Here is a 16139-nt window from a genome sequence, read left to right on the forward strand (position 1 = left end):
CATTCTGGCCTCCATTGATGTCGAGGCGCTGTACAGCTCAATCCCCCACGATCTAGGGATTCAGGCAGTTAATTTTTTTCTGAAAACAAGAGCCATTGAGTGTATGAGGCATAATGCCCTTATTTTGGAGCTTCTGTCTTTCACCCTCCATCATAATTATTTTTTGTTTAACACCAAGTACTTCCACCAGCTCAGGGGTACTGCAATGGGGAGCCCTTGTGCCCCCAGTTATGCAAATCTATTCCTGGGCTGGTGGGAGGAAACGGTGGTTTTTGGAGGGGAGGATGGGGAATCTCATCAATGTATCGGACTATGGGTCCGATACATTGATGACATCCTCATCCTCTGGAATGGCTCTATTTATGATTTTGAATTATTTGTGGGGTCTCTCAATAACAATACCTTGGGATTGAGATTCACCTATGCTTGTGATCAGAAAAGTATTACCTTCCTCGATCTGACTATATCAAAGGATGAAAATGGCAAAATACAGACAGCGACGTACAGGAAGCCTACGGCAACAAACTCTCTGTTAAAATGGGAGAGTCATCATCCCCTTCCCCTTAGGAAAGGGATTCCTAAAGGGCAGTTTCTACGAATACGTAGGAATTGCTCAAGGGAATCAGACTTTAAGGTTCAGGCGTCAGATATGTTTGGGAGGTTTCTGGATAGAGGCTATCCTAAGCGTGTCTTACAACAATCCTATGCTTTTGCGAGGGATCTTAATAGACACTCTTTGATGACGTCAAAAAAGAGGAAGGAAGATGACAATGTCTTGCGGATTATTGGCACTTTCGACCTTCAGTCTGAACGTGTCTTTGGTATAATTAAAAAACACTGGAATATCCTAAGGGCGGATCCGGGTCTGGCCAAGTTTATCCCGAAAGCCCCCTGTATAACATACAGGAGGGGTCGGTCTATAGGGGATAGACTTGTGCACAGCATGTACCAGGGACCACGTCCAGAGGGCACATGGCTGGACAGACAAGTGGTGGGCATGTTTCGGTGCGGCAGCTGCAGTTTTTGCGATTCAATGGATCAGTGTAAAATGGTGATAAGTTCAGCGAACGGGAATAAATTTTTCTTGCGGGATTTTTTTAACTGTAAGTCAATGGGGGTGGTATACAGGGCTACATGCACGTGTCCCCGTGACTACGTGGGCAAAACCCGGCGTGAGTTGCGGAGACGCGTGGGTGAGCACCTGTCGGATATTCGAAATAAGCGCGACACCCCCATAGCCCGACATATGAATGGGACACATCAAGGTGACCCTAATTCTATACGTTTTTCAGCACTGGAGCTTGTCAGACGCAGTCCGAGGGGTGGTGATTTTGACAGGGTTCTGTTACAGAGAGAATCGTATTGGATATTTAGGATGGGATCACTGGCCCCGGGGGGGCTCAATGAGCAGCTCTCTTATAACTGCTTCCTTCCCACTTAGTGCTAGATAGGTCCGTATAGCGTTGGGAATTATTCGTGTCAGGGAGGATTAATCCCCTTGTTTGGGGGTTCACCCTTATTATAGGGAGTTATTTGAAATATCATACTCACTTGTCGGAGAAAATTATGGAGATGAACCTTCTGGGTCAATGAATTGATGGAGAAATCCTAAAATGACGTTTGGTTTTGAGATAGGATGATTTTGCTAGTACTGTACCTGTTAACTGTATGTGAAGTATTCGTATCAGGTCTAGTGACCATTGATTTATGGTTCGGGTGCTTCCAGTGTACAGGGGATCCCTTATGTAAAAACTTGTATATGTGTATATATGTGATCCCTATATGCATATTTGCTGTGTATTCGTGCTATATATGGGGGTAGTGTATATGTGGTATATCTGGGATGACCACTTCTGTATGTGGGCGTTTATAGCAGCTCTGTATCTATGCTGCATTCTTCCTCCACTTTTGGTATATGGGACCCTTTAATGCTGGGTCTATGTATAGCCCCTATGTTACTATGAACGCAAAAATAACCTCTGGGTCTTGGTATGATTGCACAAGCATCTATGCAGCCGAGATCTCCTGTTTTTAATATCGGTGTATATATGCCTCCTGAAGGCCCGTGTATTATCTTAAATGCTGTTGATTATCTATTTTCCGAGCATGGCCGCATTACAGATGTTCTGTCTTAATCTATAGGCTGCGGATATCCGGGTTTAACAGTGCGGTTATATTTTCTATCTCTATATACACGCCCATCCTTGTTCATGTGACTTTGTGAGCTCACGACAAGGAGGGCGTTGCTTAGCACGGTGAAGGGTTCCCTTCACATTACGTAGATGGGGCATGCGCACTGACCATGTCCAACGGCGCATGCGCAGTGACGGATCTGACGGCGCATGCGCAGTGGTTACGATGATGACGCTGACTGGGGGAAGACGTGATTTCTCCCCAGCTGTCTCATCAAGCATGGGCTATTTAGGGCAGCGGGGATTATGCAGCTCCATGACGCCTGGAGGACGGGAGCATGATATCTAAACAGTATTGACTGAAGTGCTGCTGATCTGTTCGTGTGGCGCCATGGACCTGCATATCCCCTATTTTTCTATCTGACAAGTGAGTTATCTGTGTATTCTGCTATTGTCTTGATGAACTTTGCGCACCTGTTGTATTGTTATGTTTGTTGGCTGTATATGTTTTATGAGAAGCTGATAAGACTATACTTACCTTCCAGCCTCCTGATGAACCACATGTCCGTGTGGGGAAACGCGTCGAGGTGGAGACGTCTTATTAATAGGAATTATCTGATGGTTCACGACCTTGTCTAAAGGACCTATCTTTAATACCCTGTATGGATACCCCTGGATGAACATGCATGATTGTGACCGCAGCGTCAGCACCAAAGTGCCAATACAATTATCTGGGGAGTCACCAAGTTAAGTCTGGATCTTATAATCTGTGTTCTTGTGTGAACCAGTCACTGGGTATAATCCGTGTCCTTGTGTGAACCAGTCACTGGGTATAATCCGTGTCCTTGTGTGAACTAATCAGTGGATATATGATTTTAAATTGTATCAATTTGTCTTGATTATTTCATTGTAAACCCTGGTCTTGATATTCAAGATCAGGGGTTGCCAACTGTTGGCGTAAGACAATTGATTTTTGTAATCTGTGTAATAATTCACAAATGGTGTGATGTGTATTTTTCTATTTGAATAAAAAATAAGATATTTTCACAAAATTGGGGATTATTGGTTGTTTAAATGGGTTGTGACAGGGAGCATGGTACTGCCATGGAAGGCAGGCCAGCGGCCCTGTGCTATAACCGGGCAGGGGCCAAGGCATGACGGGGTACGTGGACCCTAGGCTGGGAAGTAGCTTCATGCAGCCCAGTAATTCACCCGACGAGGACGGAGTCTTCATGAACCGCCCTGCACCCGTTCCAAAATCGGAGTACTAGCGCAACGAGGGGGATAGGACTTCCCAACATCGTCCATAAAAATCCCAAGTGTGAACCCTGAGAGCAGGCTCACCTTGCTAGCCACGCAGGTGAGCGGGACCCTAGTAGTCACAGGCGAAAGGGATCCACTAAGTTACACACAGTGCCAAGGACAAGGCTTCAGGTAAGCTAGCAACACCACAGGGGCACGGACCCAGCATGCTCAGCTAACGGCCACGGGATATTCATAACTTTGGATTATCCGGTGTCTGTGTCAGCTTCCTAGACTGTGTGAGTACACTGCACCCCTTAGCCTCCAACGGGTCCCCAGCCTGCCCAGTACTCAGCCCCGGGACACCTTCTCTTGCCCACGGAGAGGTTAACATCTCCAGCTGCCATCCCATCGCTCCCGGGTGCCCCCCCAACAGCAGCGGTGGTATCCCTTTTTTTTACCACAACCTGTGGGTGGCGTCACGAACACTATCCAATCCACCCTTTAAACCCCCCGTTTATTTTCGAGTGGCCGTGTGATCCTGCCTCGGATCCGGAGACCCCTCAAGCCACTGCGGATCCGGATCCGAGCAGCCCATCGGCTGTCGCAGGGGCAGCACACCCTTGAAAAACTTGGCGTCACAAACAGGATGAAAGCAGGACCCACTAACCTGGGTGACGTGCACCTTGAAAAGTGAAGTCCGGGGGTCCAGGTCCTTTTTTCCATGACGTCCGCCATTTTTCCGCTGTTTACGCACCAAAAAATGCCATCTTCCCTGGAAAGCGCGCAAAGCCGAGGCCCCTCCCTTTGTCCTCAGCCTGAAACAGGAACCGGAAGTTCCCAGAGGGCCACAGCATGCAAGAGAGTGCTGGGAGAAAACCGAGGGGGCGTGCCTGAATGTAGCGAAAGCGGAAGAGAAGCAGGGACACTGCCATACTGTTCCTGTACAACACAGAGGTAAAATGGCAGAGCGGAGCTGGTCACCGGATCCTGCTGTTCCCGGGACCGCGACTTGGATTGAAGAGGAGACAGAGCAGCTGTGCAGGAGAATGCAGACGCAGTTCCTCTTCATATTGAATCACTGGAGGGAAGAGATGATCAGTCTGGCGGTGGCGGTGCAAGGCCGTGAGACTGAAATCCCACGTGAAGAAAGGGTAAGCTGTAGTGATGAGCGAGTACGCTTGTCACTACTCGGTACTCGCACGAGTATCATTGTACTCGGGCTACTCGGCGGGGACCGAGTAATCTCGCGATGCTCCTCCTGTACTCGTGGTCTTCATCCCTGCATGTTGGCGCTCTTTTGAGAGCCAGCCCTCATGCAGGGATTGGCTGGCAGATCACTGCAATGCCACAGCCCTGTTAGTTGTGGAATTGCAGTGATTGGCCGGCCCGCACAGCGTGACCGAGCCTTTATACCGGCGGGCGCGCTGTGCTCTGCACACAGCCATCCAGACAGTCAGTGCAGGGAGAGTGTCGCTGCTTCAGGGAAAGGTTTGCGGCCCTTTATAGTTATTTCCGTAGCAGGACTGCAAACAGTGTGACCAGAAGTCCTTCTCAGGACATACAATAAGTTGTATACAGGCAGGCAGGGAATAGCCAGGTCGGAGTACAGTAGCAGAGTCCTTCTCAGGACTATTGTAGTTGTATACAGGCAGGCAGGGTACAGCCAGGTCGGAATACAGGCTAGTGACCAGAAGAGTCCTTCTCAGGACTATTGTTGCTGTATACAGGCAGGCAGGCAGGCAGGGTATATATAGCCATTCCTAGTGGTGACCGTATACCAGCCTTCATCATATCTGGGGCTGGTGTACACAGTCTAAAACAGTCCAGATAGTGTCAGACTTCTCAGTAATTGTCGCTCGTAAAAACCTGTTAGGTCCTTAGTGCGTCCGTGCTTACATATAAAAACCGCACGTGTGTGCCTGTCGGTGGCAGCGTACAGGTGCACTTGTGTGCGTTTTGCACAAACTTGAATATAACGCACAGGTCTAGTGAATAATACACGTCAGTCAGCAGTGTCTGATAGTGTCAGACTTCTCAGTAATTGTCGCTCCTAAAAACCTGTTAGGTTCTTAGTGCGTCCGTGCTTGCATTTAAAAACCGCACGTGTGTGCCTGTTGGTGGCAGCGTACAGGTGCACTTGTGTGCGTTTTGCACAAACTTGGATATAACGCACAAGTCTAGTGAATACACGTCAGCACAGCATTGCAAAATGCACAAGGGCGTTGGCAACAAACAAGGAAGTGGACGTGGTGGTGGTGCAGGCAGAGGCTGAGGTCGTGGGCAAGCTCTAATTTCGCCACAACAAAGGGCCACATCTACTCGCTCGCACGTCCTGTCCCAAATTCTTGGGGACCGCAGCAGTACACCGCTCTTGAACCAAGACCAGTGTCAACAGGTTGTTAGTTGGATAGCGGATAATGCTTCCAGTCAGATTGGCACCACCACAAACACTCTGTCTTCCACACGGTCAAGTGTCAGTAGCCATGATACTGCACCACACATTTCAGAACCTGATCCTCCTTCCTACCACCAGGCCAAGTACACGTCCACGGACATTACTGATCCCACACTTGGACACTCGGAAGAGCTGTTCACGTTTCCATTCGCACATTCTGGCCTCTCGCCAGCTCATGTTGAAGTGGGTCATGAGGAGATCGTATGTACAGATGGCCAAATATTTGAGCAGCCACGTTCTCACGAAGTTGGCAACGTGTCTCAACAAGGGGTGGACGATGATGAGACACAATTGTCAGGAAGTCAGGAGGAGGAGCAGGGTGCGGAAGAGGAAGACGACGTGGTGGATGATCCAGTAACTGACCCAACCTGGCAGGAGGATATGCAGAGCGAGGACAGCAGTGCACAGGGGAAGGGAGGCGTAGCATCCCAACAGGCAGTAAGAAGCAGGGTGGTGGCCCCAGGCAGAAGTCAGGCAACCGTTCCCCGGAACAACAACATGACACAAGGTGCCTGTACAAATGTTAGGTCTTCCCAAGTCTGGCAGTTTTTTAAGTTGGCTCCAGATGATTCTAAAACGGCCATTTGCAACACCTGCCATGCCAGCATCAGCAGGGGTACCAAAACTAGCAGCCTGACCACCACCAGCATGATCAGGCACATGTCAGCCAAGCACCCGACTTTGTGGGATGTACAACAGAGTCGAGGAGCAGTGCTTGCTGATGTCACTGCTACGTCTTTGCTTGTTGTGCATGCGAGCCAATCCCCTGTCCATGCTGCCTGCGAACAAGCCTCCTCCGGTCCTGCACCTGCAGTTGCCCACACAGAAATAACACCATCATCAAGCACGTCCTTGTCCCAGCGCAGCGTTCAGTTATCCATTCAGCAAACCTTTGAACGCAGGCGCAAATACACTGCCAACGCCCCACATGCCACAGTTCTAAATGCAAACATTTTGCGACTGCTTGCGCTGGAAATGTTGCCTTTTAGGCTGGTGGAGACAGAAGCATTCCGCGACCTGATGGCGGCAGCTGTCCCACGTTACTCGGTCCCCAGCCGCCACTATTTCTCCCGGTGTGCCGTCCCCGCATTGCATAACCACGTGTCACAAGACATCACACGTGCCCTGAACAACTCTGTTTCACCCAAAGTCCACCTAACCACAGACACGTGGACAAGTGCTTGTGGGCAAGGCCGCTACATCTCGTTGATGGCACACTGGGTTAATATTGTGGAAGCTGGAACCCAGTCTGAGCGAGGGACGGAACACGTCCTTCCCATACCAAGGTTTGCAGGCCCTACCTCAGTCAGGGTTTCACCCACACTCAACAGCTCCGGAATGTCATGCTCCTCAGCCTCCTCCTCCTCCTGCGCATCCTCATCCACTTTACCCTCCACACCAGTCCCAAGCTGGAAGCACTGCAGCACTGCCTCGGCAAAGCAGCAACAGGCTGTGCTGAAGCTAATCTGCATAGGTGACAAACCCCACAATGCAGAAGAGGTGTGGACAGCTCTGAAACAGCAGGCAGATCACTGGCTCACACCTCTGAACCTAAAGCCAGGAAAGTTCATGTGTGACAATGGCCGGAACCTGGTGGCGGCTTTGAGGCGAGGCCAGCTGACCCATGTTCCATGCGTGGCCCATGTGCTTAACCTCGTGGTACAGCGGTTTCTAAAGTCATACCCAGAGCTGTCTGATCTGCTGGTAAAAGTTCGCCGCCTGTCTGCACATTTTCGAAAGTCACCTACTGCTTCAGCCGGCCTTGCCGGCTTTCAGCGTCGTTTGCATCTTCCGGCTCACAGACTGGTGTGTGATGTCCCCACGTGTTGGAATTCAACTCTGCACATGTTGGTTAGGATATGAGAGCAGAAGAGGGCAGTTGTTGAGTACCTGCATCACCTAAGCCGTCAGGAAATGGGTCAAACTCCACATATAACACCTGAGGAGTGGATATGGATGTCCGACCTATGTACCATCCTCCAAAACTTTGAGGACTCCACCAAGATGGTGAGCGGCGATGACACCATTATTAGCGTCACCATACCGCTTCTCTGCCTTCTAAAATGGTCTCTGCTCAAAAACAAACATGATGCATTGCAGACGGAGCACGATGAGTTGGAGCAAGAAACAGTAGTGGGTGTGGGTGATAACACACAGCCCAGCCTCGTCTCATCACAACGTGCAGTGGAGGACTATGACGAGGAGGAGGATAAAGACATGGAGCAACTCTCCGGCCAAATTGAGGATATGACATGCACACCAGTCATATCCTCAGTTCAGCGTGGCTGGCCAGAGGACAGGGTAGATGAGGAGGAGGAGGAGGACAGCATGTTCAGTCATCGTGTTGGTCAGGATACTGAAGTGATGGCTGTTAAAAGTCTGGCGCACATGGCTGACTTTATGGTAAGCTGCCTGTCTCGTGACCCTCGCGTTAAGAACATCTTGGCCGACAATCATTACTGGTTGGTAACACTGTTAGACCCACGCTACAAGGAGAACTTTATGTCTCTTATTCCCGAGGTGAAGAGGTCAGCCAAAATGCAGCAGTTCCGGAAGGCCATAGTCACGGAAGTAGGCAAAGCATTCCCCTCACAAAACGCTAGCGGCATAGGTCAGGAATTAGTGGACAACCAAGGCGTACAGCCGAGAGGGGTACAAGTCCAATCCGCCAGAGGTAGGGGAACAGTATTTAAGATGTGGGACAGTTTTCTCAGCCCCTCACGTACCACAGCCCCTGAGGTGCGGGGTAGTGCCACAAGAAATCCTAAGTTTGCCCAGATGCTCAAGGAGTACCTTGCAGATCGAACAACTGTACTCTGACATTCCTCTGTGCCTTACAATTATTGGGTATCCAAGCTGGACACGTGGCATGAATTGGCTCTCTACGCCTTGGAAGACCTGGCCTGCCCTGCCGCCAGCGTTTTGTCAGAGCGTGTTTTTAGTGCCGCAGGTAGAATCATTACAGATAAACGAACCTGCCTGTCAACTGAAAATGCGGACAGGCTGACTCTGATCAAGATGAACAAGGGTTGGATTGGGCCAGACTTCACCACACCACCAGCAAATGAGAGCGGAATTTAAAGTTTGTAACGGGAATTTGCCATGTACCTCCACTTACCCATGGGTGCACACTTCTGGACTTTGTCTAATCGCTGGACTGCTCCTCCTTCTCCTCATGCGCCACCATGATGACCGTTACAATAGTAAGGCCGTTGTTTCAGGTATACCCCCAGTGGTAAATTTTTTCGCCCATTCTTTCAGAATGGGCATTACAATGACAGGAGACCCGCTCCTTTGCAATGGGAACAATATTTTGAGGCCCTCATGCACATCTCTATCCAGGGACAATGTGGAGCTTCCCAATTTTTGGCTGCCCTGCCAAAGGGCTATACTACAATAGACCCACTTCCTTACAATTGGCACTTCAGGTTTACAGGCCCTCATGCACGTCTCTATCCAGGGACAATGTGGAGCCTCACAATTTTTGGCTTCCCTGCCAAAGGGCTATACTACAATAGACCCACTTCCTTACAATGGGCACTTCAGGTTTACAGGCCCTCATGCACGTCTCTATCCAAGGACAATGTGGAGCCTCCCAATTTTTGGCTGCCCTGCCAAAGGGCTATACTACAATAGACCCACTTCCTTACAATGGGCACTTCAGGTTTACAGGCCCTCATGCACGTCTCTATCCAGGGACAATGTGGAGCCTCCCAATTTTTGGCTTCCCTGCGAAAGGGCTATACTACAATAGACCCACTTCCTTACAATGGGCACTTCAGGTTTACAGGCCCTCATGCACGTCTCTATCCAGGGACAATGTGGAGCCTCTCAATTTTTGGCTGCCCTGCCAAAGGGCTATACTACAATAGACCCACTTCCTTACAATGGGCACTTCAGGTTTACAGGCCATCATGCACGTCTGTATGCAGGGGCATTGGTGAACCTTACAATTTTGGACTGCCCTGCCAAAGGGCTATACTACAATAGACCCACTTCCTTACAATGGGCACTTCAGGTTTACAGGCCATCATGCACGTCTCTATCCAGGGACAATGTGGAGCCTCTCAATTTTTGGCTGCCCTGCCAAAGGGCTATACTACAATAGACCCACTTCCTTACAATGGGCACTTCAGGTTTCCAGGCCCTCATGCACGTCTCTATCCAGGGACAACGTGGAGCCTCCCAATTTTTGGCTGCCCTGTCTAAGGGCTATACTACAATAGACCCACTTTCTTACAATGGGCACTTCAGGTTTACAGGCCCTCATGCACGTCTGTATGCAGGGGCATTGGTGAACCTCACAATTTTGGACTGCCCTGGCAAAGGAAAATACTACAAAGACTCACTTCCTCAAAATGGGCACATTAGACTCAAGAGGCCTTCATGTACGTCTCTTCTCAGGGACATCGGAGTGCCACACAATGTTTTCACGTAAAATATTTCATGTAATCTCAAAAAGTAACATACACCAGCTCTATCTCACTACTGGTTATGTTCCCTTAACATTTCCGCCATGAAAATTCATTTTGGTGTCATTTTGGAAGGTTTTCTGGTGAGTCCATAAAAATGGCGTAAAACTCGGACAAAATTGTTCACAGCTGTGACTTTTGAGTGATAAATGCTTCAAGGGGTCTTCCCCATGCTGTTGCCATGTCATTTGAGCACTCTTCTGAGACTTTTGTGACATTTTTAGGGTTTCTACATGCTGCCGGGGGGTCATTTCATAAAAATACTCGGGTGTCCCATAGGATAACATTGGGCTTGGTGCTCGGGCCGAGTACACGAGTATCTCGGGATGCTCGGCCCGAGCCTCGAGCACCCGAGCTTTTTAGTACTCGCTTATCACTAGTAAGCGGTTACCCAGTCCCTGTTGATTACCCTAATCCGGCCATGGCAGCTGAGGGATCTGGTCCGCCCCCGCTTGTGGCAACCACTCCATCGTCACCTACCCCGTTCTCGGCAGACGCCAAGCTACAATTATCCATCCCGGCAGCGGAACCTGCAGAATTTTCATGTGTAACCCCAGCAGCAGCCCTGATGTCTCCTGTCATCCCAGTCATGTCAGCGGTTCCCCGGAGCCCGGCCAGATCAGACCCGGCCGCATCACTTGGCCCGTCCTCAGAGGCGGAGCTTCCGGGCCCTGCTACCTCGGTGGCTGCGGAGCAGTCGGTCTTTCTACCTACAGGAGCGGGAGTGGGACCTTCGAGTTCACCGGTTCCACTACCGCACAGCATTCCGACGGCTGTTGGGACTGTCTGAGTCCACCTAAAGCCAGAGCGAGCCAGGGAGCTGAGGCCGGACGCCGACGCCCCCTACTGGGAACGACACAGTCAGGAATTGCAGCAGGAGATTGTCACCAGAGAACAGCGATGGCGGGAGCTTGCCGGCTGCAAAAGAGCTGAAAAGAAGCAGGTGAGGAGCGCTGCTTCACGGGTCAGAGGGCCACGGTGCCATGGTCTCGTAGATCGTTTTGACCCTGAATAGGGATGGGGTTTCATCCGTGAAGCATGCCTCACAGCGGAGGTATGGGGCTATAAGGCCCATGGTACGGTGGCCATAGGTTGCGCTGTGCCCTGGAGGGGCCACCGGCGCAAAGTGATCGTGATTGCCCGTTGCAGTAATGCAGTGGCCAAAATGCTAATACAATAAAAGTTAACAATGCCATAGAACTGTTAGGTATCTGAGTTTTCGTTTGTTGCTTTTCACAGTTTGTTGTTTTCCATATAGAAACTGCTAGAAAATGAGTACTTTAACACTAGAACTACTGGACTCGTGACACCTATATAGAAATACATAGTGCAAAGTAGTCAAAATGACTACCTCAGTAGTTCTAGTGTTAATGAAACCGTTTTAAATGAAACGGGAAAGTAACCTGATTTTCCTCTAGATTTTCTACAAGTGTACACCGGTACATGGACTTTGCCAGTTTTCAAAGGCTTTGTTGTTTTAAATAGCTAAGAAAAAATGGATCACGGTCACATGACTTACGTGACCAACACAAACATGTGTCTTGTACATAATTGCACCTCCTGTGCCACAAGAGTCATCTGACACACCCCGGGACTAGAGATGAGCGAACCGGTCCTGGTTCGGCTCGAGTTCGGTTCGCCGAACGGAGGTCTCGTTCGAGTTCGGAAAACAATGGCAGGCATTTACAAACACATAAAAACACCTAGAAAACACCCTCAAAGGTGTCCAAAAGGTGACAAACAACTCACAACACAACACAAACACATGGGAAAGTGACAAGGACATATACTCATGCGAAAACAAAAGAGCTGGACAAGGAAAAAGAGGAGGAGACACAGATATATGAGTATATGCAAGGAAACGTCAATGCCATTACTGTGCAACTTGAGCCCTGCTCATTTTAGGCTTCCAATCTGGATAAATTGCCTGAGCTCGCCACGTACGCCTTGGGGATCTTGTCGTGTCCTGCAGCCAGCGTTCTCTCGGAACCTGTCTTCAGTGCTGCTGGGGGTCTGCTGGCAGATAAGCACACGTGTCTGTCCACTGACAATGTGGACATGGCTCTCAGAGGACTTTTCTTCCCCTGGGTCAGCCAGGGGAGGCGAAAGGCATGCGTATTTTTGAGAGTGCTTCATGCAAAGCATCTTTTTCTTTTTCAAAAGGGGGGTCAACTGATGACAGTCAAGTGGGGTGTGTGTGGCCCAATTAGTGGAAACGAGGGAGACTGTGGTTGGAGTCCCCTCGCTGTGTTTATAAAAGAACCAAGATGAACAAGTCATGGCTCTCAGAGGACTTTTCTTCCCCTGGGTCATCCAGGAAAGGTGAAAGGCACGCGTATTTTTGAGAGTGCTTCATGCAAAGCATCTCTTTCTTTTTCATAAGGGGGGTTAACTGATGCCAGTCAAGTGGGGTGTGTGTGGCCCAATTAGTGGCAACAAGGGAGACTGTGGTTGGAGTCCCCTCGCTGTGTTTCTAAAAGAACCAAGATGAACAAGTCATGGCTCTCAGAGGACTTTTCTTCCCCTGGGTCATCCAGGGGAGGTGAAAGGCACACGTATTTTTAAGAGTGCTTCATGCAAAGCATCTTTTTCTTTTTCAAAAGGGGGGTCAACTGATGCCAGTCAAGTAGGGTGTGTGTGGCCCAATTAGTGGCAACAAGGGAGACTGTGGTTGGAGTCCCCTCACTGTGTTTCTAAAAGAACCAAGATGAACAAGTCATGGCTCTCAGAGGACTTTTCTTCCCCTGGGTCATCCAGGAAAGGTGAAAGGCACGCGTATTTTTGAGAGTGCTTCATGCAAAGCATCTTTTTCTTTTTCATAAGGGGGGTCAACTGATGCCAGTCAAGTGGGGTGTGTGTGGCCCAATTAGTGGCAGCAAGGGAGACTGTGGTTGGAGTCCCCTCGCTGTGTTTCTAAAAGAACCAAGATGAACAAGTCATGGCTCTCAGATTACTTTTCTTCCCCTGGGTCATCCAGGGGAGGTGAAAGGCACGCGTATTTTTGAGAGTGCTTCATGCAAAGCATCTTTTTCTTTTTCAAAACGGGGGTCAACTGATGCCAGTCAAGTGGGGTGTGTGTGGCCCAATTAGTGGAAACGAGGGAGACTGTGGTTGGAGTCCCCTCGCTGTGTTTTACATGATTTTCGAAGGGCATGACATGCCTAAGAGGTTGAGTTTCATCACCTGCAACTTGTTGGCAACAGAAAGGCTGCCTTTACACCATTTTGAGACCGAGGATTTTCGAGACCCTATGCCCATTTCAGTGCCCCAAGAGCCGATGGCCAGTCGTCACTCCTTCTCCATGAAAGGCGTGCCTGCGCTACCACAGCAGGTCGCACACAACCTCACCGATTCCTTGAGAAACTCTGTGTGTGACAGGGTGCATTTCACCACAGATACTTGGACCCGTAAGCATGGACAGGGGAGTTACATGTTGCTGACTGGGCACTGGGTAACTATGGTGAGAGATGGAGAAGGGTTTGCTGTACAAGTCTTGCCGTCCCCACGACTTGTGTGTCAATCCTTCCTCTGTATGTACAAGTTCCTCCACTACTTCTGCCTCCTCAACCTCGTGTGGGTCCTCCACCTCGGCCCAAACCCTGTGTGGTCAGGCCACCCTTCCTTGTAACTGCGCCCAAGGAATCCCACACACCTCCTTACTATGCTGGCAGCAGAGCTCAACAGCATGATGCGGTCGACTCTTTACTTAGAAATGTCTGGGAAATGTGAGTCACACCGCTGAGGAGTTGTGGACGGTAAGCTCTGGAGAGTGAGACCGAGTTTCATCAATGGTTGTCTCCACTCAACCAGCAGCCAGGGAAGGTCGGGTGTCACAATGATGCAAACCAGTCTGCGATCCTTCTTCAGGGCAATGTGACACACGTGCCTTGTATGGCTCACGTGTTGAACCTGGTTGTCCAGCAATATTTAAACCACTATCCCGGCCTACATGGCCTTCTGCAAAGGGCACGGTGTAACGCCTGCCTGGATCGACACACTCAGATGGGCTGTACAGGATAGGCTAGAGGCAAGCCATTCACCAAGCTGGACACCCAGAACCCTGAAACCCTTTAACCCCTATACAGTGATTTGGAATTACAAAGGGCCCAAGTTGATCAATACCTGTGGAAGGCTGCAGTTCCAGAGAATAGAAGTCATGCAGGGTCAAAAACATTAATTGAGGAAGAGGAACAGAATGGGATGGCCAGGACTTAATCAGAAAACAAGCAGAGGTGAAATGCGGATCGGCCAACAAGGTACATAAACAGCAAGCAGGAAAAGTAGTCAGGTAACAAGCACACAAAATCATAAAACTGAACTGGGGGTAACAGTAACAAGAGGTTCATAGCTTTGTCTGGCAGTGGTTTGCAGACAGGAGGGGCCTAAAAAAGGGTGTGGTGTCTTCCCATTGGTTGTAGCTGAATGATGGTACTTCATCTGTGACATACCCACCACCTGCATTCAGCCTGTGGTTCTGTATAAGTCAAGGTAACGCAACCCAGTGGGTGACCATAACCTGCGTCCACCTGCGCCGCTTGCATCGACTCCTTTCCCATCATCAGCACTATGCACGAAAGGAACACGTTGTCACCTGGCAAACGGAGTACAAATTGATTGAGTGGACTACGTTGGTGACTTAACAGCCGTGTGCGGCAATGATGCAAACCTGTCTGCGGCCCTTCGTCAGGGCAAAATGACAAACGTGCCTTGTATGGTTCACGTGTTGAATCTGATTCTCCAGCAATTTTTAAAATACCATCCCGGCCTACATGGCCTTGTGCAGCGGGCACGCTGCTATGTGCTCACTTTCATCCTTCGCACCCAGCAGCTCAACAACTTTCATCGCTCCGGAAGTCTTAGGGTCTGGCGGTTAAACGGCGGAAATGCGATGTTCCGACACGCAGGAATTGGAATCTGCACATGTTGCAGCGTGTGTGGCAGCACCGCAGAGCCCTGCTGAAATACGGTATGACGTATACCCTGGGCTAACTTGATCCAGAGGTGGTGCAGATCACGCTGCTGGAGTGGTGTCAGATCAAGGACCTATGCACCCTTCTACACAGTTTACAAATGTCGACGAAGATGTTTAGCAGTGGCGATGCCATTCTCAGCGTGACAATTCTGGTCATCTACAAGATGGAGCCAACTGTATGCATTATTCGGAGTCAGGTGTTGGTCCAAGAGGAAGGGGAGGAAGTACAGGAGGAGTCATATGCAGAAGGGATAATAAGATCTACAAGGTCCAGACGGTGAGCGGCACCTAGGCGGCAGTCATGGTGGGGGAGAGGGATTAACAACGGCGCATAGTATCAGCAAAAATTGTTGAGGAAGGTGCAGGAGCCAATGAAGAAATGGTGGACGAACTGGCGATGGGCATGGAATACTCAGCAGATGAGTGAGAGCTTGCTCACATTTCGGTTGTGCGAGGTTGGGGGGAGAGGGCAGAGGAAGGAGGCACGATTCTCACCTCTCTGCCACCAACACACCAAGGACTTGGTCCTCCTGGATGCACAAGACACATGAGCGCCTTCTTGCTGCACTACCTACAACATGACCCTCGGATTGTACGAATTCGAAGTAATGCTGACTACTGGGTTGCCACACTGTTAGATCCCCGGTACAAGACAACATTTGGCGAAATAATTCCTGCCATAGAAAGGGACGCACGTATACAGGAGTATCTGCAGAAGGTGTTACACAATCTTAGATCTGCTTTTCCACTAAACACCAGTGCTGCACAGAGTGAATCTCAACGCTTTGTCATGGATAGGAGGAAATGGGCTTTTACTTGTCCACATCTGAGGGACCGAGGGCTGGCTGCTGTGCTGAGATGGC

The sequence above is a fragment of the Anomaloglossus baeobatrachus genome, chromosome 1 (genome assembly GCF_048569485.1).
Source record: "Anomaloglossus baeobatrachus isolate aAnoBae1 chromosome 1, aAnoBae1.hap1, whole genome shotgun sequence".
In the NCBI taxonomy this organism is placed as follows: Eukaryota; Metazoa; Chordata; class Amphibia; order Anura; family Aromobatidae; genus Anomaloglossus; species Anomaloglossus baeobatrachus.